Below are 24351 nucleotides of genomic sequence, written 5' to 3' on the forward strand. Positions count from 1 at the left end.
CTCTTCGCAAAGCATTGTGAATCCCTAAAATCTAGTCAGTAACCTTTGATAATGGGCATATCGACATACAGAGAGAAAATCGGAATGAAAATCACATCCAGATAAGGAGGATATCGAGATATGGAGAGTGAAAATGTATGCAGAATGAAGGGACCGAAAAAATCATCGACATTGGAAATGTAGAACATTAAGATGTGGAGTGTCGACTGTATAAATAACAGACTCACAATCCGTTTTAAAGTTTTAGTCAGTGTACTATTCCGGAGGTCTAGTGGTAACGTCCGCGGCGGCAAAGTTGAAGGTATCTGGGATCGATTCCCGGTCGTTATAAAATTGTGGTTTTTTTAGTGTAAATTTCCTTAACTTCCCTGGAAATAGAGTATCATCGTACCTGCCACACGATATCCGAATGCGAAATTGGTAAAAATACAAAGAATGCTCTTAGTAAATAACTGTTAAAGTGCTCCTAGAACACTAAGCTGAGGAACGATTGCGATTTGAATAGAGGGGCTCAAATAGCCGTAGCGGTGAACGCGCAGCTATTCACAAGACCATCATGGTTCGAATCCCAAAGATCTAGGATTCTTTCAGTTTGTATATTTTTTCGTCCTCACAAGTATGTTCGTGCTCACTACTAAATATACACATGCAAAAATGGTCAATTGGCAAAGAAAGCTCCCCTTCAATAACTGCGGAAGTGCGCTAAGAACACCAGTCTGTGAAGCAGACTTAGTCCCAGTTGGGACGTAATGCCGAAAAGAAAAAGTTATCCGAGAATGGTAAGTTTAATACTATAGGTAGATCAGTAACCACATTCCAAGCCTGCAAAAAGGATTAAAAGCTTTTCTACCGGCATTCGCTCTGTCATTAACACGGCTTGCCAGCAGTGGAACACGACGACGCAGCGTAAACCCGGCTCGGTAAACAGTCGGCAAAAAGCAACCCATAAAAACATATCGATCCACAGTGGGACCGAGCCCAGAGGGGACCGCCTGGAGAAGTTACATTATTGGCGAAAAACAGAGGAAACCCTTTGTGCGTGTCTGTGTGCACATACCAGCGGCCAGGTTTTTGTCTCACGTTCCTCCCTGCGGCTTGCTTGTGGGAGTGTTCGATGTGTGAGGTAGACCTTGAAACCCGTAGCGTTAAGATAACATCACGATCACACGTACCCGGAGAAAAGTTGCCGGTAGGAAGGAACTTTCTCACGAATTGATTTTCTTGAAGCGATTCTCAGATAGTCTTAAAGTAGTAGGCTACATTACGAAAAAAAACTAATATCACACACACATAATATAATTAAAAATGAAATGACGTAAATTTGATAGTATTTGCACTTGAAATGCGTTATACTATACTTAATTACGTCCAATGTGACGGAATTTTTTTGTTAGCCAAACAATATTGAATTCAATGTACATTAAATATACGTCATTATACTCACTCTCATATATCGAATATCTTTGATGTTATTTCAAAAGATTTTTTCTTAGATTGTACCTCTACCTCAATTCAATACAAAGTGCTACATTTTCACAAGAAATCCAAAATCACAGCAAAAATTATTATCTCATGGTGATCATATCAATGATATTCATGAATCTTTTCCAACCGCTTTCAATCCATTCTGTTTGATAAACCTTCTCCTTTTGCAATCTATCTATTCTTGCAAGAGGGAAACACATTTCATCACGAACCGTGCGGCGGTGGTGTGATATGGAGCAAAAAATCTAATCCAATCTCGACTCTATTTATCCATAACCCATATCTAGAAGAACATGGATGAAAGGTGGAAAAGGTTCATCATACCATTTCACCACTCACAGAGAGCAACAACGCCGTTCGGCTAGCTTCCATCAGTATAGTGGTCGAGGCTGTTTGAGTCGTCTTGTGCTGTACATACATACACGATATCTGGAAACGTGTGTCTGCCTTTTCGTGTCAAAAAGATTATCATCATTTGATTTGCATATAGGTTTCAATGCTAGACCAAAGCGATGCTCCTCATGTGGTATATGCCAAGCAACAGCATTTGAATCTCGAAACGTCGAAATTCCACCCCACCATCGAATCGAGGGCGAAAGTGAACTCCCATAAAAAGGATAAAGCATGACATACAAATGATAATGTATGAAAACAATTCATTCATAATTTTCTCCCACAATGAGATTGCAAATCTGATGGTTTCGTTTTCGGGTAGGTGTTTGTGATTTGTGTGTATTATGGAAATGTTTGAAGCACATGAACACATGATTTCTTTTTCTTTTTCTTCAGCCTATATGTGTTTTCTCTTTAACAAAAATTGTGAGATTGATACGTGTTACAATTTTGGAAGATTGAGATATTAGGTTAGAAAAAACACCATAAGTAAAAATATCAAAACCCAGAGCTGAACATTTTCTAAGAATAGAAGAAAACTAGAATAGTAATATGAAACGAGCTCACCAATAATTCATACATTTCTAATTGAGATTGTGGCTCATATCAAAGACAATTAGATAATCTTACTTCGTAGGTATTTCAACTAAGTAAATTGTTGAATTTGGTTTACTTGATTCTTACTTGAAATTTTTGACATAAAAAGATAACTGCATAAATACGGCTAATTTTCTCAATTTTAACCGTAGTGCTATGTACTCTTTGAAGGAGCCTTCCTTAGCCGTGTGGTTTGAGTCCGTGGCTACAAAGCAAAGCCATACTGAAGGTGTCTGGGTTCGAATCCCGGTCGGTCCCGGATCTTTTTTTTAAGGAAATTTCCTTGACTTCCCTGGGCATAGAGTATCATCGTACCTGCCACACGATATACGAATGCGAAAATGGCAACTTTGGCAAATAAAGCTCTCAGATTAAAACTGTGGAAATGCTCATAGGAACACTAAGCTGAGAAGAAGGCTCTGTCCCAGTGAGGACGTAATGCCGAAAAGATGAGATGAGCTATACATTTTCTGGAAATCGAAATAGTCAATAAAAATAATATGAAACGAGCTCACCTATCCATTTCAAAGTAAATCAACCCTCCATAACTCGAGATTGAAGCGACATTTGTTTCCTAGCACAAGTTATCAAGTTACAGAACACGAAACCAGTGCAACTGTGGTTCAAGGACTAACTATGAAAACCAACTTTGATTTATGGCTCTATAGCTCGATAACGAGATACAATATATCGAGTAAGGGAGAGTTGACTGTATTCGATTCAATTCAAATTCACTCTCAAAAGAACATACAAAAGTGTTTTGTCCATATCTCCGAAAATATATGTCCAATTGACACTAGATTTTACTTGAAGTTGTGACATTTAAAAAAAAATAACTGGAAACCAGTTTTCACAGCCTTAAAGTGACCATAATTTCCACCTGTACTCTTTGAAGAGCATATGAAAAATTTTGGCGGAACAATCCTAAAAACTATTTAAAATCAATAAAACAGTCATTCAAGTCATCGTGCAAATTATAAAAACTATTTCAATAGTCTGCGGCTTATTTGAGGGGTGACCCCAAACTTTTGCACGATGATTTGAATGACTGTTCTATTGATTCCAAATAGTTTTTTGCAGGAGTGTGTATTATGCTATATTGCACGGCTTTACTTCAGGCATCTAAGCTAATCGCATTATTGCACATTACTGAGGAAGGTGGTAAATCGTGTACAAACGGAAAATTGCGATCTAACGCTCACCGGTAGAACCGATTTTCCGCACAAATGACACGGTCCGTTCATAAGCTACGTAGATTGTTATTCGATAAAAAGTCTACATTCGTTTATGAAAGTTTATTTTTACAAGTTCGTTTAGGGCTCAATCGCGTTTGACGCTTTACGGAGCAAAACATCATTTCTTAGAATTTATAATTTATTTACTATTCAGTATTAAAATTAGTAAGGGATGGAGCAAGGGTTACTTACTTACTTTTGCTGGCTCTACGTCCTTCAAGACATGACCTGCGCCAAAATGTTACGCCAACTAACTCGGTCCATGGCTGCTAACCTCCAATTTCTCGATCGCCCCACACTTCCAAGATCCTGCTCCACTTGGTCAAACCACCTAGCTCGTTGCGCTCCCCTTCGTCTTGTACCGGCCGGATTTGTGGTGAACACCATTTTTGCGGGATTGTTGTCCGGTATTCTCACAACGTGTCCCGCCCATCGTACCCTTCCAGCTTTGGCGACTTTCTGGATACTGGGTTCACCGTAGAGTTGCGCTTGCTCGTGGTTCATTCTTCTCCTCCATACGCCGTTCTCACATACTCCGCCGAAGATCGTCCTAAGCACACGTCGCTCAAAAACTCCTAGCGCTTGCAGGTCCTCTTCGAGCATTGTCCACTTCTCATACCCTTAGAGGACTACCGGTCTTATCAGCGTCTTGTACATGGTACACTTAGTACGGAATTGATGTTTACTAGACCGCAAGGTCTTGTGGAGTCCGTAGTAAGTACGACTTCCGGCGATACGTCTTCGAATTTCTCTGCTACAGTTGTTATCGAACGTTATCAATGATCCGAGGTAGACAAATTCGTCCACCACCTCGAACTCATCCCCGTCGATCATCACGCGTCTGCCAATAATGCGAGCTCAGAAACCACTTGGAACGTTCTTCCGACAATGTACACGTCGTCAGCAAAGCTGATGAACTGGCTGGATTTAATGAAGATCGTGCCCCGCATGTTGAAGCCCGCCCGTTTCATAACACCTTCTAGCGCAATATTGAATAGGAGGCAGGAAATACCATCGCCTTGTCGAAGTCCTTTGCGTGTTTCAAACGGGTCCGATAATGCACCCGATATCTTCACACAGCACTGTACACTATCCATCGTTGCTCTGATCAGTCTAGTCAGTTTCCCGGGAAAACCATAATCTTCCATAGCTCTTCGCGCTCGATGGTATCATAGGCCGCTTTGAAATCGATGTATAGGTGGTGCGTAGAGACTTGATATTCGCGACACTTTTGGAGGATCTGCCGCAACATAAAGATCTGGTCTGTCGTCGATCGCCCGTCCACAAAACCGGCTTGATAACTTTCCACAAATCTGCTTGCCAGTGGCGATAGACGGCGGAAGATAATCTGGGAAACCACTTTATAAGCTGCGTTAAAAATGGTGATCGCTCGATAGTTCTCACATTTTAACTTGTCACCCTTTTTGTATAGTGGGTATATTATTCCCTCCTTCCACTCCTCCGGTAGCTGTTCTGTATCCCAGATCCTGGCTATCAATCGGTGCAGACAAATGGCCAACCTTTCCGGGCCTATTTTAATAATTTCCGCTCCAATACCATCCTTTCTAGCTGATTTGTTGTTCTTGAGCTGTTTGATCCTTAACTTCACCTATTGTGGGAGTTGGCACGTCTCCCTCATCCGCCGTACTGATGAAGCCAATCCTCCTGCTGTCTTGATCTTCCTCCTCTACGCCGTTTAGGTGTTCATCGTATTGCTGCTCCCACCTTTCAATCACCTCACGTTCGTCCGTCAAGATACCTCCATCCTTATCCCGGCACATTTCGACTCGAGGCACAATGCCTTTGCGGGATACATTGAGTTTCTTGTAGAGCTTACGTGTTTCTTGAGAACGATACAGCTGCTCCATCTCTTCGCACTCCAACTCTTCCAGGCGACGATTTGCGATTCAGTCTGTTGGGGTGATCTACAGGTGTACCGATTCAGGAGGCTGTGCTGGAAGTAGATACTACGTATGGCCATGTTCTTGGAGGCGGCGAAATCAGTCAGTCTAAGGCCGTTTTCATTCGTAAGCTGGTGAGCGCTGAACTTCCCTATCATCGGTCTAAATTCCTCCTCCTGGCCAACCTGAGCGTTGAGATCTCCGATAATAATTTTGACATCATGGCTTGGGCAGCCATCGTATTCACGTTCTAGCTGCGCGTAGAAATCGTCCTTATCGTCATCGTCACTTGCTAGGTGAGGGCTGTGCACGTTGATTATGCTGATATTGAAGAAACGGCCTTTGATCCTCAACTTGCACATTCTGTTGTCGATTGGCCACCACCCAATCACGATAAAAGCTGTTCCTAGCTCATGACTGTTGCTACTCATGATGTATTGTCGACCCTTTCCAGCAAACCTCCTGCAGCGCTACGATGTCGAACTCTCAGACGCTCAATAATTCGGAAAAAATGCGAATACCTCCCAAGAAATTGAGAAACTTACAGTTCCATGATCCAAGTTTCCAATCATTAGTCCGTTTTCGATACCTGGGTCTATGCCGATTGTTCCGGTACGAATTTACATTGTATACTTCCTGTACTGATGATTTTTACGGCAGGCTTGTAAGGCCTGCACCAACCCCCTGCCTCGCCGGAGGATCATCGTGCACAGCACTGTTTAGAGTCCCACGCTGGCACTAGGACGATGATCAGCCGCTCCTAACATGGAGAACAGACGCTCTGATAAGCTACACCCTCAGAAAAGAGGAGCCCCCCTTCCCTGTCAGCATACGACCAAGGTCCCACCAGGGTTGGTTACATGATCTTCCCTACGGTTACTCGTACCCCAGGCGGCACCACGGGGAGGTAGGGATAGGAGTTACTGGACAAGAGGCTAAGGACCACAAATGGGGTCTATTTTATACCTGCAGGTACGCGAAGTACCAATGGTACGCATTGTCCAGTCATTTACCACCCTTATGGACCCGTTTGCCTGTAACTCAAAATCCAAAACAATGACATATTGTTTTATCGACACAAAATTGATTATTAAAGTCAAGTGAACACGTTCGAGTAAAAAAAAATCCGATTACACTAAAAATTTATTTTACCCAGAAATTTGAGTGTAATTAAAAATTTCTATCTTTACCTAAATGTTTTCTCTTGACTTCTACAAACAAGCTCGTGACAAAAAATACATATCATAATCTTTGATTTACATTTACAGATAAAAAGATAAAAAGTTAGAGAAATAGGTTTTTTTGTAGTATTTCACACAAAATAAATTTTATGTGTAATCAAATGTTTACATTTGTTCTGAAACAAGCCCACTTTTTTTTCTACAAGCACATCAATGTAAAAAAAAACATGTCCTAGATTTGAATTGCAAACGGATCCAGGGTTTAACTTAGCATATTAAGTAAGAGAAATAAGAAGTGTGATCAAAACTTTAAATTTATGTTCACTTGACTTCTACAAGTGTCGTAAAATCTACATGTAAAAAGAATATATGTCATCGCTTTGAATTTTGAGTTGAAGAAAAAAAGAGCCTTCTTTAGTAGTTTTGGTAAAAGAAATTTTAAGTGCAGTCAAAAATTTATATAACCTTCCAAACACGTTCACTTGACTTCTACAATCAAATTCATGACAAAAAAATTGCCCTATGTTTGAATTGCAAATTCACAAGCAAACGTATCCAGAAAATAAGTTTTCGTAGTATTCTAAGTAATAGAATGTCTTATCAAAAATTTATATTTCTGCTCAAATGTGTTCACTTGACTTCTACAAGTAAATTCATGCCGGAAAAACTCTTCATATCATATCCTTCAATGTTGATTCACAAACGATCTCAGGAAATATGTTTTGTGTAGTTTTCTGAGCAAAATAAATGTTAAGTGCAATCAATACTTCCTTTTTCTACTCATATATATTAAATTGTCGCCTAAAAAGCTAAAGAAAAAACGTTTTTTTTTGTGTTGTTGGGTACAATAAATTTTGATTGTAATAACAAATTTATTTTTTTACTGTAACTTGAATTCCACAAACAATTTAAAGTCGAAAAAACTACATGTCATCACATTGAATTTTGATTAACAGGCAAACGGGCAAAAAAATTAGAATATTGGTATATTGGAAAGAAATTTTGAGTGTAATAAAAAAAAATCTGCTAAAAAATGTTCACTCGATTGGATTTACAGGCAAACAACTCAGGAAATATGTTTTTTTGTGTAGTTTCCTGGGTAAAATAAATTTTTAGTGTTATCATTTTTTTACTAGAACATGTTTACTTGACTTTCCCAATTAATTTAATGTCGAAAAAACTATATCATTGCATTGGATTTTGAATTACAAGCAAACGATTTTTCATAATATTGTGGGTAAAATGAATTTGAGGTGCAATCAAAAATTTAAATTTCGGCCCAAAAATGTTCACTTTACTTCTACAAGAAAATTCGTGGAACCAAGATCAATCGTGTTCGATTTGAGTTGTGCTAGTATGGGAAGATATTCGCGATCAGTCGAGGATGGAATGCCAACTGGTGAGCTCGTTTCATGCTTATGATAACAATTTTAATCCTGGCATCAGTACGTTTATCTAATTTTAAAACAAACTATGGATGTTTTTGTTCGTCACTACAAATGTCGACATAAACCCTTATTCCTGTATCATATAGTTTCAATATATGCCACATACCTTTCTTCTTTATGAATGTCGACATACCTTTTTAATCTTCTACCAATATCTCATCATATTTTCCAAGCTATATAAAAATTCATACCTAGTTTTAAGTAAGAGTCGAATTTTCCTCTTTATTTACGGATCGCATCACCGACCAAAAGTGATTCCCAGATCTTTTTCCTCCCTTACTAATCGGCACTCTTCCCATGGTGATTGTGGATATGCAGAGGTTTTCTCGGTATCTAGAAGCAACAATCACTACACACTAACATCCCTTCCCAATCCACAAACTGACTGTAAGGATTTGGCCGCTGCCGTTATTGATTAATAATATGAGAGCTGCTAAAATATGTGCTTCGAGAGCAAGCGGAATCTCTTATTCGTTTGGATCGTTGTGCAATCCTTACCAGTTTCGATCAACCACGGAGTAGCAACACTGACATGTACAGTCAGTCTACAGCTGTTGTATATTATCGCTTAATTTTCTCCATCGATTTGGCAATGCCGCACTTTCTTTTTATATATCAGCATCCTTGTGTGCTCAACACAAAACGATTGCCATTAAATTATGATGATTATCTGCTGTACCGGCTCTTGCAACATCTCCAGTGCAACACCGAACGATCCTAACCCGTCCAACTTCCATGATTAACCCAAGGGTCGTGGAAAACACGAAGCCCCCCAATTTCCCGAGAAAGGAAAACTGTTGAACCCACCTTCACTACTGCTTGCCGACCATTCGAGATTAGATAGCACTGGGTGGCAACAAAAGGAAAGGATGCGAACCGCCATAACAACCGGAAGACTATCAGACGAGCAGCTGTCGAACCAACCAGAAGAAAAAAAAATCTAATAAATATGTACTCAACTGAAAATGAAAAGCATAAGGCGGAAAAGTTTTCTTACGACAAACAAACCGGCCATGCTGGTTGATGGTGGGAATACAAACAGTGGCGGTCATCTATACAGAAGTCGGACAAAACCTGAAAAATTTTCAAGAATGGCTATGAAGCTATTTCACAGTAGAAGTATTTGAAACCCAAGAAAAATATTTTGAACATGAAATAGTGATAATCAAATTTCAAGGTTTTATCCGGCTTTACGCCACTGTGCGCCGGTTACTCAATGAAAGTGGTTCGACAGCCGAGAAACTTGATATCGGGTGGAGACGCACTGTTGTTTTCATGGATATTATCGCCCTGCTCGTCATTTGTACGGTTGGTTGCCACTTCTGATAAAGTGAAAATTTTGCACGTCCGCCCCCGTGCTTCTTTTATGGGACAGCGGACAAAAAGAAGAAAAAACAGATCTGGAAAGTTTATAACCAAATGGCATTTTTTTGTTGTTGAGAGGTGGTTTACTAACTACGTAAAGGTTTACAAAGTAAATGCTTTTAAGCAGTTGTTTTGAGCGTTTTTTTTTTTGTGGAGATGTATCAAAGAAAGCGAGATACTTGTAGAATACAGGAAAACTCTGGACGTAGTTAATGGACAATCCCAACCTTCCATCAGGACCAAACCAGACCACCAGTTGGGTTAGCTTTCTTCTCATTTGGTTCAATCACATGCCGTTCACAGCATGTGGCTATGGGTAGTGGTACAATACCGACAATTGGTTTGCAAGCTTTGCTTACACGCTTTCGTTCCGGTGGCACAGTTTTGTCTTGTGGGGTTGTAAAAGAACCTGACACATCTGGTGGTACCAACACAAGTAAAAGAACCACGAGGTGGCCACTTATGTAGTGAGTGGAACCGAGAAGCAACATTGCCATGAGTGACCAACGAGTGGATCACATATACTGAAACCTTATAGTGCCACTCAAATTTTGAAAAATGGTCACTTGGGTGAAATTGTTGTGAAGTATGCAGATTGAATTGAAGGTACGAAGGTTACAAAGGAGTTACTTAGTTCAGCCATAACGTGTGCTACAATAAGGCAGAATAAAATTGAATTTACCCATACAAAATTCCCACAGGGTATAAAATATTTTCGTGTTTGCCAGACGATGCGAAAATTGTCAATTGAAAAAATAAACTATGGAAGTGTTCAATAGGGCGGTTCAAAATTAAAAAAAAAGTTGAAAGTCAGCCTTTCATAACTGTCTTACAATCTTTACTAGAAACAAAGTTTTCTGTGAAGTTTTTAACTTCCTAGGTGATGATTTAAAGGTGGCCCAAAGACTGTATAGGTTTATATGGAAATTACTATGAAGTTATTTTGAAACATGTTCCAAACAATTTAGTACAAAAATTCCAAACAAAATTAGCTCAAAAGGGAATTATTTCTTCAGCTAAACATCCTTTATTAAAGTTTGAAGATGTTTTTGACACCGTTAACAATGATTATCGACATGTCTTTTCGCAATAATGTCAATCCTGAAGGAAATTGGATTGTTTGCAGGTGTCCCTTGTTCTTTAGGTTTTCAAACATTCCTATTTGGTTAAAAGTTTTAATTCTCAAGGAGTTAACATAGCTTCCAAAATATTAACTAGGAGAAGGGTTCCCATTGGTTTCAGATGATTCCCAAATGATTCCAAAGTTTTCAATGCGTATCCAATAGAAATTTAGATGTTCACAGAAGGATGTGATGTTACCAGGTGCTTTTCCCATCAGTCACCACAAAAAATCACGGTTGAAAAATTCTAATATGAAACATTTTCAAGCGTTTTTCAAGGTTTCCCGAGGAATTTTCTGCAATTATCAATCTATTTTTTAAGGCTCCCAGAGGTTTTCAGAGCCATCCTGTATTCCCATCTGTAATGTTTTTCAAAATTACCGCAGGATTCCCAAAGGTTACCAGGGTTTCTCTAAGTGTCCTAGGGATTTCCTGGAGTTTAACAGGTTCGCAATAGGTTTTTAAGGGGTACGAAAATGTTTCTTCGTAAGGCACTGGGTGCTCCTTGAGATTGTCAAATGTTCTCAAAAAAATTCCAAGAAATTCTTAGGGTATCTTTTTAGAGATCCCATGCGCAATTTCCTAGGAGTCCCAAACGACTCATTCACATTGTTATTTGTCTTCAATCAAGAGTACGTCGATTTGTTCAATAAATATTACATACAACCCCTTTTAGGCATCTATGAAAACCACTTAGGATCTCCTGTAAATCAACTTGACAACTACTTGGAAAAAGCTGAAAATCCTAAATGTTTGGAATTGGAAGCATTATAGAAACTTCTAACGAATCACTGGCTCCTGGAACCCTCTCAAATATTAACCCTGAAAACGCTGGTCATTTTTTAAAAATCCCTTAGCATAACATAGCATAGGATAGACTGACTGTACATGTCCGTGATTGACAGGAAATGGTAAGAATTGCACGGAATTAATCGGAAATGGTAAGAATTTCACTACGATCCAAATGAATAAGGGATGGGAGTTTCCGCTTACTCTCGAAGTGCAATTTTAGCAGATCTAATATTATTGATCAATAACGGCGCCGGCCAAGTCCTTACAGTCAGTTGGGATGGGGAAGGAATGTTAGGGTGTAATGATTGTTGCTTCTAGAGACCGAGAATACCTCTGCATCTCTACAATCACCACGGGAAGGGTGTTTATTAGTGAGGGAGTAAAAGATCTGGGAGTCACCATTGGTCAGTGATGCGATCCATGGACAAGGTGGAAAAATACGACCTAAACTTTAAGCTAGTTTTACGTTTTGTCTCGAGAAATTTTTGGTAGAAGATTTAAAACACACGTTAACATTCATTATGTCAAACCATTCAAAAGATGTTTTAATAATGGCGAAAAGAGAAAAAATATATGTATATATTCTAAATAATATGAAACAGGAATGATGCGGACAGTTGTAGTGACGAACCATACATAGTTTGTTTGACAATTATATAAGAGTAACGCTGAACATTTTTGTTTCGAGATGAAAAGTTTTTGGTAAAAGTTTCAAAATATATGCCAACATCGATAATGTCGAACTATTCAAAAGATGTTTTAGTAATGTCAAAGAAAGAAAATATATGTATATTGAAATCATATAAACAGGCATAAGGCCGAAACTTGTAGTGACGAACCATACAAAGTTTGTTTGAATATTACATAGCATTAACGCTGTCATGAAAAAATGTGTCATTATAAGCATGAAAGGAGCTCACCAGTTGGTAATCCATCCTCGACTGAACACGGATATCTTTTTGCACTCACACAACGCGAATCGTAAAATTTCTCGGCGTCCCGAAAACGAACCGACTTGCTTGGGCTTTCCAAAACACTGCCGAGCAAATGCGCGAAACAAAAAACAAAAACAAATTCCCGGCGTCCCGAAAACGAACCGTCTTGTTTGGGCTTTCCGAAGCACTTGCTGGTCACTTTTTAAAAATCCCTTGGAAAAAAAAACTTTAAATTTCTTGAGAATTTCAAATCTCTAGAAACTTGTTCAGAACAAGCTTGGAAATCCATTAGGACCTCTTGGAAACTTGATAGAAGCCGCACAATCGGAATCCTCCTTAATACTTTTGCAAATCTATTAAAACTCATGTGAAGTTCCCTAGGTAACACTCCGTAAACTCCCGCGAACTATCAAGATCCTCATGGGAACCACTCGGAAACTCCTGTATGTGCTTCTGTAAGCATTTTAGTGAAAACATACTCCTGAAAAGATTTCTGATACTGCTGATTCCTTTGTTTCTCTATAATTTGTTAAATATTTAAAAAAAAGGTCTGATAAATCTAGTAAATGTTATTCATTATTGTTATTGTTGACTCAAAAAACGAGGAGTAATTGCAGAATATATTCAAAACGTTTTTTAATCAATGTCTTTGATAATCAAGAATTTGTCGAATATGTTCCGTTGTATCATACAGGAATTATTTTTAAGATTTAGTGGAGTAGTAGCGCAATGAAGTTATGTAAAAAAGTTTATAGTTTGAGCAGTGAATTTGTGTAAAAAAGTTGTAGTTTTGTTTTCATTAAACATTAAAAGATATCAAAAGTAGATTTCTAAGGAAATCGTACCTCTTAATGTTTCATTACAAAAAAATGACAAAAAAATAACTAACAAATGTTGACAATCAATGAAACCAATGTTACGGAAATCCGTACAGATTCAAACGTTTATCTGTCAGTTCAGGGCAAAATTTCGCCAATACAAAAAATATACTGTTCCATTGTTTTTCACTCTTGCTCTTATTTCAATGTTGAATAATTATGTGATAATCCTTTTCGGGATTGTGTGGTAATTGCCCCCAAGATTGAATCGAAACTTTTGTTTAGATTCTATACAAATTTGGACTGAGGTTCTTCGAAAACATTATTAACTAATACCTTAGCCCTCTAATACCCAACCCCGCCTTTAGACGGAGTTCACTTTGGAATTTTGTGTATTTTTTCATAGCTCGGAAATCAAAATGATTTAATTTTTGGCTTAAACTTTGACTTATAACACGCATACAATTGTATTCTTATATAACCTACAAATGTCTGGAGTTCATCCAACGTGTAATATAAAAAATCGTGCCTTTTATATTTTTCTACTATCAACCTATCACAGAAAAAGAGCTTAGTGGTATTAAAATAATTACAAGTCTGTGTTTCCGTTAATTGCACGGAAAATAAAGATATTTCCAGAAAAATATTTAAAAACATAATATTTTTAAAAGTAAAGTAAAAACTTGATTTTTTATTATTGCCACAAATCAGTAACTAGAAGAGGCTTCAAGAAAAAATGAAGAAGGATAGAGATGTTCAAAAATAAAAATTATTAAAATCAAAAACCAAAATTCATTGATTGGCGAATAAAAATAACTGAAAATGATATTTAGATCGAAAATAAAAATTTGGGTATTAGAGGGTTAAAATTACCATAATCCTGCTTAAAATTCTGCTCGAAACCTGCCTAGTATTCATTCATTCTATAAAAACCGATCAAGTGGGTAACCGAATTCCGTGAAAATTTGCTATTTTGTTTTTTATCCGAAAAAAGGATGCGCGTGTTTTTGGATTTTTTAATTAGGGTGACCATTTCCGAAATAGGGAGACCAGAAAAATCGCGACTTTGCATAATTTTTATTTTTAAAAAAATATACCTGATTTTTAAATTTCAAAAACATGTATCTCAAAAGAACATACATCGCTGAAAATTTGACAATTAACGTAAAATTTTCTGAGCTTTCAAGAAAAAATAAGAACAGCAATAGCCTTGTCCCAAGGCATTCAAAACATGAAAAAATGGAAAATTTTGATTTTTTTCCATGAAAAACAATTTTTGTAAAATTTTATATTTTTTTTTGAAAAGTCAAAATCTTTAGCTTTCATTTCGTCCAAGAAAATTGAAAATCGGTCTAGCGGTTCAAAAGTTATAATTCAAAATATTTTTTTTTGCGAAATCGCGATTTTTCTGGTCACCCTATTTTGGAAACGGTCACCCTAATAAAAAATATTAAAAACACGTGTATCTTTATTTCGGATAAGGGACAAAATAGCAAAATTTCACGGAATTCGGTGACCCACTGCTGGATATTATCTCCAAAGAGGCCCCGGTAGAACCGGCCACGGTGTTCCGAAACGGACAATTATTTCAAATTATTTTCAAATGATCACAATTAAACATTTTCATACGTTTTACATTAAAACTACGGTGTTGTATTGAAATAAATAAAAAAAACAATCACTTTTCTCAAATTTGGCACCGCCGTGACCCCAATACAACCGGGAATATCGCCGACACGGTTCCGAATTCTGCATTGTTCATTTATGGCAAATAACTTGCACCTTTTTAAAGTACACTGAGATTGGTTTCAAAACATCGAATAAATAATTGGTAATTGATGAAACGGCAGCTATTTGAAAACGTCTTGTCGGAAGTCGAGGACGTAAAGGTTAAAAACAAGGCTACATATTCTCAGTATAAAATAATCAAAGGCAATACGAGTCTTACTCTAATCAACAGCACAATCTAAAACAATGTTATTTTAGTACCGTAATCCGGGGGCAAATTGATCACTATTTTACAAATCTTTGCTGTGTTGTCCTTCGGAATTCAAATATTGTCCAAAAAATTTTAGCAAAACCAGTACTTCATTGATCTTTATCAGTTTATGTAATCGATTTTTCATGAAATAATATTTAACATATTATAAAAATAGTTTAAATATCCTAAAATTGGAATTACGCACTGGTGCGAAATTGATCACCATATAAAAAAGCAGGTTTAGGAGAAAAAAATCCCTATCTACTAAATTTGGGTCTCCTGAATCTGAATATGATGTCAAAAATCTTACAACTCGTGTATTTGATCATTTTATTGCAAAATCAAACTTTGAAAATCTGCCTAATACGCCTAAATGTAGGCAATTTTCCTTGAATAAGCACATTATTTGAGAATAAACGGTTTTATGAGCAAAACATTGTATTTGCTATGCTGTATGATATCAAAAATGAGATCAGTAGTTCATACTAAAGTTTACACAACATTTTAAACACTCATAGTTGACATGTAGGCATAGCACCAGTGGATTGTTTAGCATCGACATTTCCAACTGTATTTCTATGCAAAACTGACCCATACTAAAATTAAATAGTTCCAAATCATCATTAGGCATCTATAAACATGAAAACATGGAATGTCTTTGCTTGCAACGAAACCTTCAGCATCCTTGGGAGGAAATGTTTTTTGGTACCGACCTGATCAAATTCGCCCCAGTGATCAATTTGCCCCCGGATTACGGTAGTGAACGAAAACTTAAATAAGAGAATGCAGCTACAGCAAAGATGCTTATGAAATTCAATGAATATTCGTTTTTATTGGGTGTTCATGAATTAAAAATTGTATCTAACCATTATTTTACAAGTCTTATTCAAAATACACAGCTAAAAAAATGTTTTAAGTTTATTTTCATGCACATATTTGGAGTATCAAAATAAACCTAAAATTCAACGACCAATTCATTATTTTTCAATTGAATTCGCTTTAAATTTACACGACCATGTAATATTCAAGCATTTTTAGTTGAAAATTGAATGTATAAGCATTTAAGTTTACATGATGCTGTAACAACACACGAATTTGATTAATTTTTACAGTAGACTTCAGTTTACATCACATTGAAAATTAAATATTTTTTTCTGTGTATAATATTTTATTAGATAAACTCCACAAGTTATAATTTCAGAAAACATCAAATCTACAAATTGGAAATTGATATTTTACAGTTTGAAATGATTTTAACAACATATGTAAATATGATTAATACAGAGATTGTCATGGATTGCGTGCAACGTTCAGTTTTTGTATTTAAAAAAATTAAAGTGGTATAAATACTCAACTAAATGAAGAATGCTTTATTTTTTGTGTCAAGTTTTAGTTTGGTTATACACTTGCCACTACAACCGGTAATGGCAAACAAAAGAAAGCATACTGCAGGAGCTAAACAGATTTTTCCAGTCTATACAATCGTGATTACCGTTTTGTCTCAAATTCCGAACAGACTCATATTCCGAACACTCGGTTTTTGTATGACGATTTAGATAAAATGTTTCGCTGAAATATGTCACCAAATAACAAGGAAGTGGCAGTCAATTGCAATTCAATTTTAACGTCTGCAATATAATTTATACCGCGGGAGTAGTAATGATTATCTAGTTTGAGACTAGTAGAACAAGCTCAGATAAATTTATTTGCGAAATTATTCATTTGAATACGGTTTATTCGTGCTGTTCGGAATTTGAATCAAGGTGTTCGGAATATGAGAAAGAATGAACACAGTGTTCGGCATTTGAATCAAAATGTTGTTCTATACTTTTACGTGAAAACAATACTAATACTAATTAAATCAACATTATTATTGGTACACCCAACAGCTCACAGTTAGACTTTGCGAAAAAAATAAATTTACACAAATATTTACTAATTTATGCCAATCAGATGCATTTGAATTCACTGTTGGCCTTAAGTGTTCGGAATATGAGTCAAAACGGTACACCAATTATTTTCAACAGGGCAGGCTATCGTCAGATTCGTCACAGTGCGGTGACGAAATAAAAAAAAGACATCGTCATCCAGTATAATAACTCTGGCAGGTCGTCGTCTCGTCATCGACGAAAGAATGCACGACGAACGTCAACCCAAAATCGTCAACGAACAACTTTGTCTTCATTCCGTTCGCTCCCCTTTTTCAAACGAAGGAGGCGTTTATTGTATATTCGCTTGCTCTGCACAAAATGGCGAATGCCATCCCAGAATTGCTTCTATTGGCAATTTAACCCGTACTCCTCAAGCTTCAACAATAGCTCTGTTGGTAAGCGCGTGGCGTTGACGATTCAGAGATCGTTTGTTCAATTCCGGACACGTTTTGTTGTTTTGTTTTTGTTTTATTTTTTGAAAAAAGGCTCATAATCTATCGACGCTACGGTTCATATTTTTAGTCGGCTCAAAGCTCCCGAACGAAGATTCCACCATAACGAAGGAGGCTTGTTTGTTCGTCATGACGCCGAGCCTTTGTGGCGGACCACTGCAGCAAATCGTCATATACCGCTGATTGAGTGACGATGACGATTATTTTGTTAGTTTCGTCGACGACTTTTTCCATTGGACGGTGACGATTGCCTGCCCTGATTTTCAATTTGATGTATTATTTTAGAATGCCTCATTAGTCTTTCATAAATGCGTTAGGTGGCTACGTCGCTGAAAGGGCGTTACTTTAACTTTTGTTTATCTTTTCATCGAAAACTCCTTACAGAAGTTTTAAATGACTAAACAAACCAACTTAGAATCATTTTTTTTTATTTTTGATAAAGATTTTTTACCAAATCTACTTTTCCGCACTCAACGAAGCACAATATCGTTTTATCTCAAATTCCGAACACTCGGGTTTTGCATGGGGATTTGATTGAAATGTTTCGCTGAAATATATCATCAAATCACTAGAAAATGATAGTCAATTGCTATTCAATTTAACGTCTTCTAATTAATTTATACTTCGCGAGTAGTAATGATTATCTAGTTCGAGGTTAGTAAAACTAGCTCTGATAAATTTATTTTTGCAATTTCTCATCGTAACAGGCTGTGTTTCATCACGTCAATCTGTCATGAAACGGCCTACTTTCCTGCACTGAAGTATAAAGTGCGGGAATAGTCATTACGCAACTGAAACCAGTACTGTAATGACTCATTACGCAACTGTTTTGAGTTGCCTAATGAATCATAACACAACTATTTTCAGAAATTGTAAAAAAATGGTGAATGCATTCCGATATACTTTCTGATACCCTCATGTGGTCTTCTACGAAATTGCAAAAAATGTTGTACGTAACTCGTTGCAGAATGATGATTTTTACAGCACTCGTCGTAATTATCCTACTCGGCAAGCCTCGTAGGATAAATTTACGACTCGTGCTGTAAAAATCATCATTCTGCAACTTGTTCCGTAAACTACTATTGTGAAACTATTCATTTGAAGACGATTTTTTCGTGCTGTTCGGAATTTGAATCAAGGTGTTCGGAATATGAGACAGGATGACCGTTTTCGTGTTCGGTGGATTGTTTAGCATCGACATTTCCAACTGTATTTCTATGCAAAACTGACACATACTAAAATTAAATAGTTCCAAATCATCATTAGGCATCTATAAACATGAAAACATGGAATGTCTTTGCTTGCAACGAAACCTTCAGCATCCTTGGGAGGAAATGTTTTTTGGTACCGACCTGATCAAATTCGCCCCAGTGATCAATTTGCCCCCGGATTACGGTAGTGAACGAAAACTTAAATAAGAGAATGCAGCTACAGCAAAGATGCTTATGAAATTCAATGAATATTCGTTTTTATTGGGTGTTCATGAATTAAAAATTGTATCTAACCATTATTTTACAAGTCTTATTCAAAATACACAGCTAAAAAAATGTTTTAAGTTTATTTTCATGCACATATTTGGAGTATCAAAATAAACCTAAAATTCAACGACCAATTCATTATTTTTCAATTGAATTCGCTTTAAATTTACACGACCATGTAATATTCAAGCATTTTTAGTTGAAAATTGAATGTATAAGCATTTAAGTTTACATGATGCTGTAACAACACACGAATTTGATTAATTTTTACAGTAGACTTCAGTTTACATCACATTGAAAATTAAATATTTTTTTCTGTGTATAATATTTTATTAGATAAACTCCACAAGTTATAATTTCAGAAAACATCAAATCTACAAATTGGAAATTGATATTTTACAGTTTGAAATGATTTTAACAACATATGTAAATATGATTAATACAGAGATTGTCATGGATTGCGTGCAACGTTCAGTTTTTGTATTTAAAAAAATTAAAGTGGTATAAATACTCAACTAAATGAAGAATGCTTTATTTTTTGTGTCAAGTTTTAGTTTGGTTATACACTTGCCGCAACAACCGGTAATGGCAAACAAAAGAAAGCATACTGCAGGAGCTAAACAGATTTTTCCAGTCTATACAATCGTGATTACCGTTTTGTCTCAAATTCCGAACAGACTCATATTCCGAACACTCGGTTTTTGTATGACGATTTAGATAAAATGTTTCGCTGAAATATGTCACCAAATAACAAGGAAGTGGCAGTCAATTGCAATTCAATTTTAACGTCTGCAATATAATTTATACCGCGGGAGTAGTAATGATTATCTAGTTTGAGACTAGTAGAACAAGCTCAGATAAATTTATTTGCGAAATTATTCATTTGAATACGGTTTATTCGTGCTGTTCGGAATTTGAATCAAGGTGTTCGGAATATGAGAAAGAATGAACACAGTGTTCGGCATTTGAATCAAAATGTTGTTCTATACTTTTACGTGAAAACAATACTAATACTAATTAAATCAACATTATTATTGGTACACCCAACAGCTCACAGTTAGACTTTGCGAAAAAAATAAATTTACACAAATATTTACTAATTTATGCCAATCAGATGCATTTGAATTCACTGTTGGCCTTAAGTGTTCGGAATATGAGTCAAAACGGTACACCAATTATTTTCAACAGGGCAGGCTATCGTCAGATTCGTCACAGTGCGGTGACGAAATAAAAAAAAGACATCGTCATCCAGTATAATAACTCTGGCAGGTCGTCGTCTCGTCATCGACGAAAGAATGCACGACGAACGTCAACCCAAAATCGTCAAAGAACAACTTTGTCTTCATTCCGTTCGCTCCCCTTTTTCAAACGAAGGAGGCGTTTATTGTATATTCGCTTGCTCTGCACAAAATGGCGAATGCCATCCCAGAATTGCTTCTATTGGCAATTTAACCCGTACTCCTCAAGCTTCAACAATAGCTCTGTTGGTAAGCGCGTGACGTTGACGATTCAGAGATCGTTTGTTCAATTCCGGACACGTTTTGTTGTTTTGTTTTTGTTTTATTTTTTGAAAAAAGGCTCATAATCTATCGACGCTACGGTTCATATTTTTAGTCGGCTCAAAGCTCCCGAACGAAGATTGCACCATAACGAAGGAGGCTTGTTTGTTCGTCATGACGCCGAGCCTTTGTGGCGGACCACTGCAGCAAATCGTCATATACCGCTGATTGAGTGACGATGACGATTATTTTGTTAGTTTCGTCGACGACTTTTTCCATTGGACGGTGACGATTGCCTGCCCTGATTTTCAATTTGATGTATTATTTTAGAATGCCTCATTAGTCTTTCATAAATGCGTTAGGTGGCTACGTCGCTGAAAGGACGTTACTTTAACTTTTGTTTATCTTTTCATCGAAAACTCCTTACAGAAGTTTTAAATGACTAAACAAACCAACTTAGAATCAATTTTTTTTATTTTTGATAAAGATTTTTTACCAAATCTACTTTTCCGCACTCAACGAAGCACAATATCGTTTTATCTCAAATTCCGAACACTCGGGTTTTGCATGGGGATTTGATTGAAATGTTTCGCTGAAATATATCATCAAATCACTAGAAAATGATAGTCAATTGCTATTCAATTTAACGTCTTCTAATTAATTTATACTTCGCGAGTAGTAATGATTATCTAGTTCGAGGTTAGTAAAACTAGCTCTGATAAATTTATTTTTGCAATTTCTCATCGTAACAGGCTGTGTTTCATCACGTCAATCTGTCATGAAACGGCCTACTTTCCTGCACTGAAGTATAAAGTGCGGGAATAGTCATTACGCAACTGAAACCAGTGCTGTAATGACTCATTACGCAACTGTTTTGAGTTGCCTAATGAATCATAACACAACTATTTTCAGAAATTGTAAAAAAATGGTGAATGCATTCCGATATACTTTCTGATACCCTCATGTGGTCTTCTACGAAATTGCAAAAAATGTTGTACGTAACTCGTTGCAGAATGATGATTTTTACAGCACTCGTCGTAATTATCCTACTCGGCAAGCCTCGTAGGATAAATTTACGACTCGTGCTGTAAAAATCATCATTCTGCAACTTGTTCCGTAAACTACTATTGTGAAACTATTCATTTGAAGACGATTTTTTCGTGCTGTTCGGAATTTGAATCAAGGTGTTCGGAATATGAGACAGGATGACCGTTTTCGTGTTCGGCATTTGAATCAAAATGTTGTTTCATAATTTTACGTAAAATCAATTCTAAACAAGTTTTTATAAAAATTTGTAACTGTAAATCCAACAACTAACAGTTAGATTTTGCGAAGAAAACAATGTTTTCACCAATATCAGCTAATTTATGCCTATCAGATGCATTCGAAGTCAACACCTTGTTCGGAATAAGTATGAGTCAGAACGGTATGTATTTTACGATCCTTTTCCAATATATTTATGGTACCGCGGAAATCCACTGATTATGTTATGGAGGAAAACAAATCATTTAAACCCTTTGTTGTGACCTTTTCTCTGAACATGAAAGGTACAATTTTCATTTCCATTGCTGGTAATCTCTCTCCCAACCGCATGCCGCACGTTTTGCATGATCCTTGTAAGTATACGAGCGACGGTTATCACATCATATTCATGCAAACAAACCCATCGCATACAGGCAATCTTTCATAAGGTGATGGAAAAAGCTAAAATATACCACGAAGCGTATCCCATGTGTGCCGGCTTCGATGATTTATGATTGGCTCTTCCTTCCCACCTTCCCTTGAAAACCCTTCCACCACCACCATGAAACAACGGTATTAACTCTACCCACATAAGAAGTCCATTGTAATTCCAGCGCATTAATCTCGAAATTCTGCTGATTAGTAATGACTGTGTGCGATAATACTCACCCGAAAAGACGATCAGAGCCTAATGGCCTAGTGCCTACGCTTTCGTGGAACGAGCACCGTGAAGAATCTTCTCCAAAACAACCGAATCCTTTCTGCTTGTTCTTCTGCTTTGACGTGTTTTCTTCACTGTTGCCGCCGCCGCTTCTCACGTGAAGTCCAAGGATAATATTGACGTCGTCTTCGTGGTCGTCGACACTCACTTTTGGGGCTTGAAATATTTCGCCTCCGTGTGAATACGACACGGTTTCACACGCACTCGTGCTTGGATAGCACTCCGGCACCACTACACCAAACCCGCTTTAGTCACACACAAACACCAGCACGTGCTTTTCCTTTTCATCGATGAATTTTCCTCCCAACCGAGAGGCGAAACAAGGCGGCGCGGCAAGAAGAGGTGAGCGGCACTGAAAGCAACACTACGGGAGGCGTAGAACGGGGTGGAGAGGAATTTTCTTCGCTGCTTTTTTCCAGCGCGCACACAGAGAAAGAGGGACCAGGTGCTTTCTAGCACCAACTAACTGGTACTAATTTTTCAACTTTTCCCCGTGGAAAACTTCCCACGGCGACGATCAAAAACGGTTCACTAACTAGATAAACTTTGAGCACACTACGGCACCTGCAAGTTTCAACACTTTGTCCTAGGGAAATACTACCAAAACAACGCGAAATAAGAACGGGAAACTGCACTCCACGATTTCACTGGTTTACTGGGAAAACTGGGCTAAAACGGAGCCTGTCACTCTTCGTGTTCGACGCTCGACAATTCCTGACCGAGTTCCGTTCGCTCGCTCAGTCCACCGGAGAGGTGATTCTGTTGTGGTGTATAGGGAAAAACATGATGTTGGATAGGACCCACCACCGAAAACAGCGCGAGTGGGTGAGAGCGATGGGTTTTCCACACTCTCTCTGAGATCGGTGGAAAACATGCTGGCATGTGGACGTGGTAACTCACAGGATTTTATTGTTTTTGGTGGAAATATGCACGATTATTTCCATTTGAGTTCTTGTTTTTGTGGTGCTGTTCTTCTCACTCAACGAGAGTGAGCAACGGACCCATTGAACGGAGCACGTGGCTTATGTGAGAGCATGAGTGGTCGAAAGTCGGATCGCAGAAACATAATTATGGGTGATGGTACTGGTAGGCTCTATGAGTTTTCTATGACGACTTTAAAAAATGAGGAAAAACGAATATTGTTAAATTCATCATCTAACAGATGAAATCGGAAAAGAATAATTCATCATAAAAATATGGAATTAATGAAGTGCAAATGAATGAGTAAATCAAAAGAATACATACATTACTATGACTGCACTTTTTTACAGTACAGGATTGTGTTAGAAGCCAACCGTTCTGCGAACAGGGTCAAACAAGAACTTTGGGATCTTCAGATCTACAGGCGTAATCAGTCATCTTTTGGAGGATTGAGTGAAGCGTTAATAATCTTCTTCTTTTTATCGTTACGTCTCAACTGGGACAGATCCTACTCCTCAGCTTAGTGTTTTATGAGAACTCCGCAGTTATTAACTGAGAACTTTCTTTGCCGATTAACAATTTTAGCATATGTATATCGTGTTGCAGATATGAAGATGGCTAGAAGGATGTGGCTTATTTTTCGAAATCTTTCAAAACTAAATACTCGTTTGCTCTTCTAAATTCAAATCACATAAAAAAACCTCCAAGTTTGAGCCAAAAATATTAAAATTTAAAGGTGGCACAACCGACTTGAAGGTGATATTTTTAAGTTCTAAATTTGACCTGAAGTTTTCAAGCTTTTAGCAACGTTCTCTTGAATTTTTGAAACGTTTGTAGATCATCAAATTTATCTAA

General features: G+C 37.3%; 1 protein-coding gene across 11 annotated transcripts in view; it reads right to left on the reverse strand.

The window, feature by feature from the left end:
• Window positions 1-24351, reverse strand: part of LOC5577064 (calmodulin-binding transcription activator 1) — a 616782-nt gene that overhangs the window by 585934 nt on the left and 6497 nt on the right. For 8 of the 11 annotated variants that reach the window (XM_021840660.1, XM_021840665.1, XM_021840667.1 and 5 more), the window contains exon 2: window positions 22524-23334. The gene's annotated coding sequence lies outside the window, so the exon portion shown is untranslated. The remainder of the gene's footprint in view (window positions 1-22523; window positions 23335-24351) is intronic. The other 3 variants (XM_021840664.1, XM_021840663.1, XM_021840662.1) reach the window with 1 other exon arrangement.

Source organism: Aedes aegypti, chromosome 2, assembly GCF_002204515.2.
Source record: "Aedes aegypti strain LVP_AGWG chromosome 2, AaegL5.0 Primary Assembly, whole genome shotgun sequence".
Classification (NCBI taxonomy): Eukaryota; Metazoa; Arthropoda; class Insecta; order Diptera; family Culicidae; genus Aedes; species Aedes aegypti.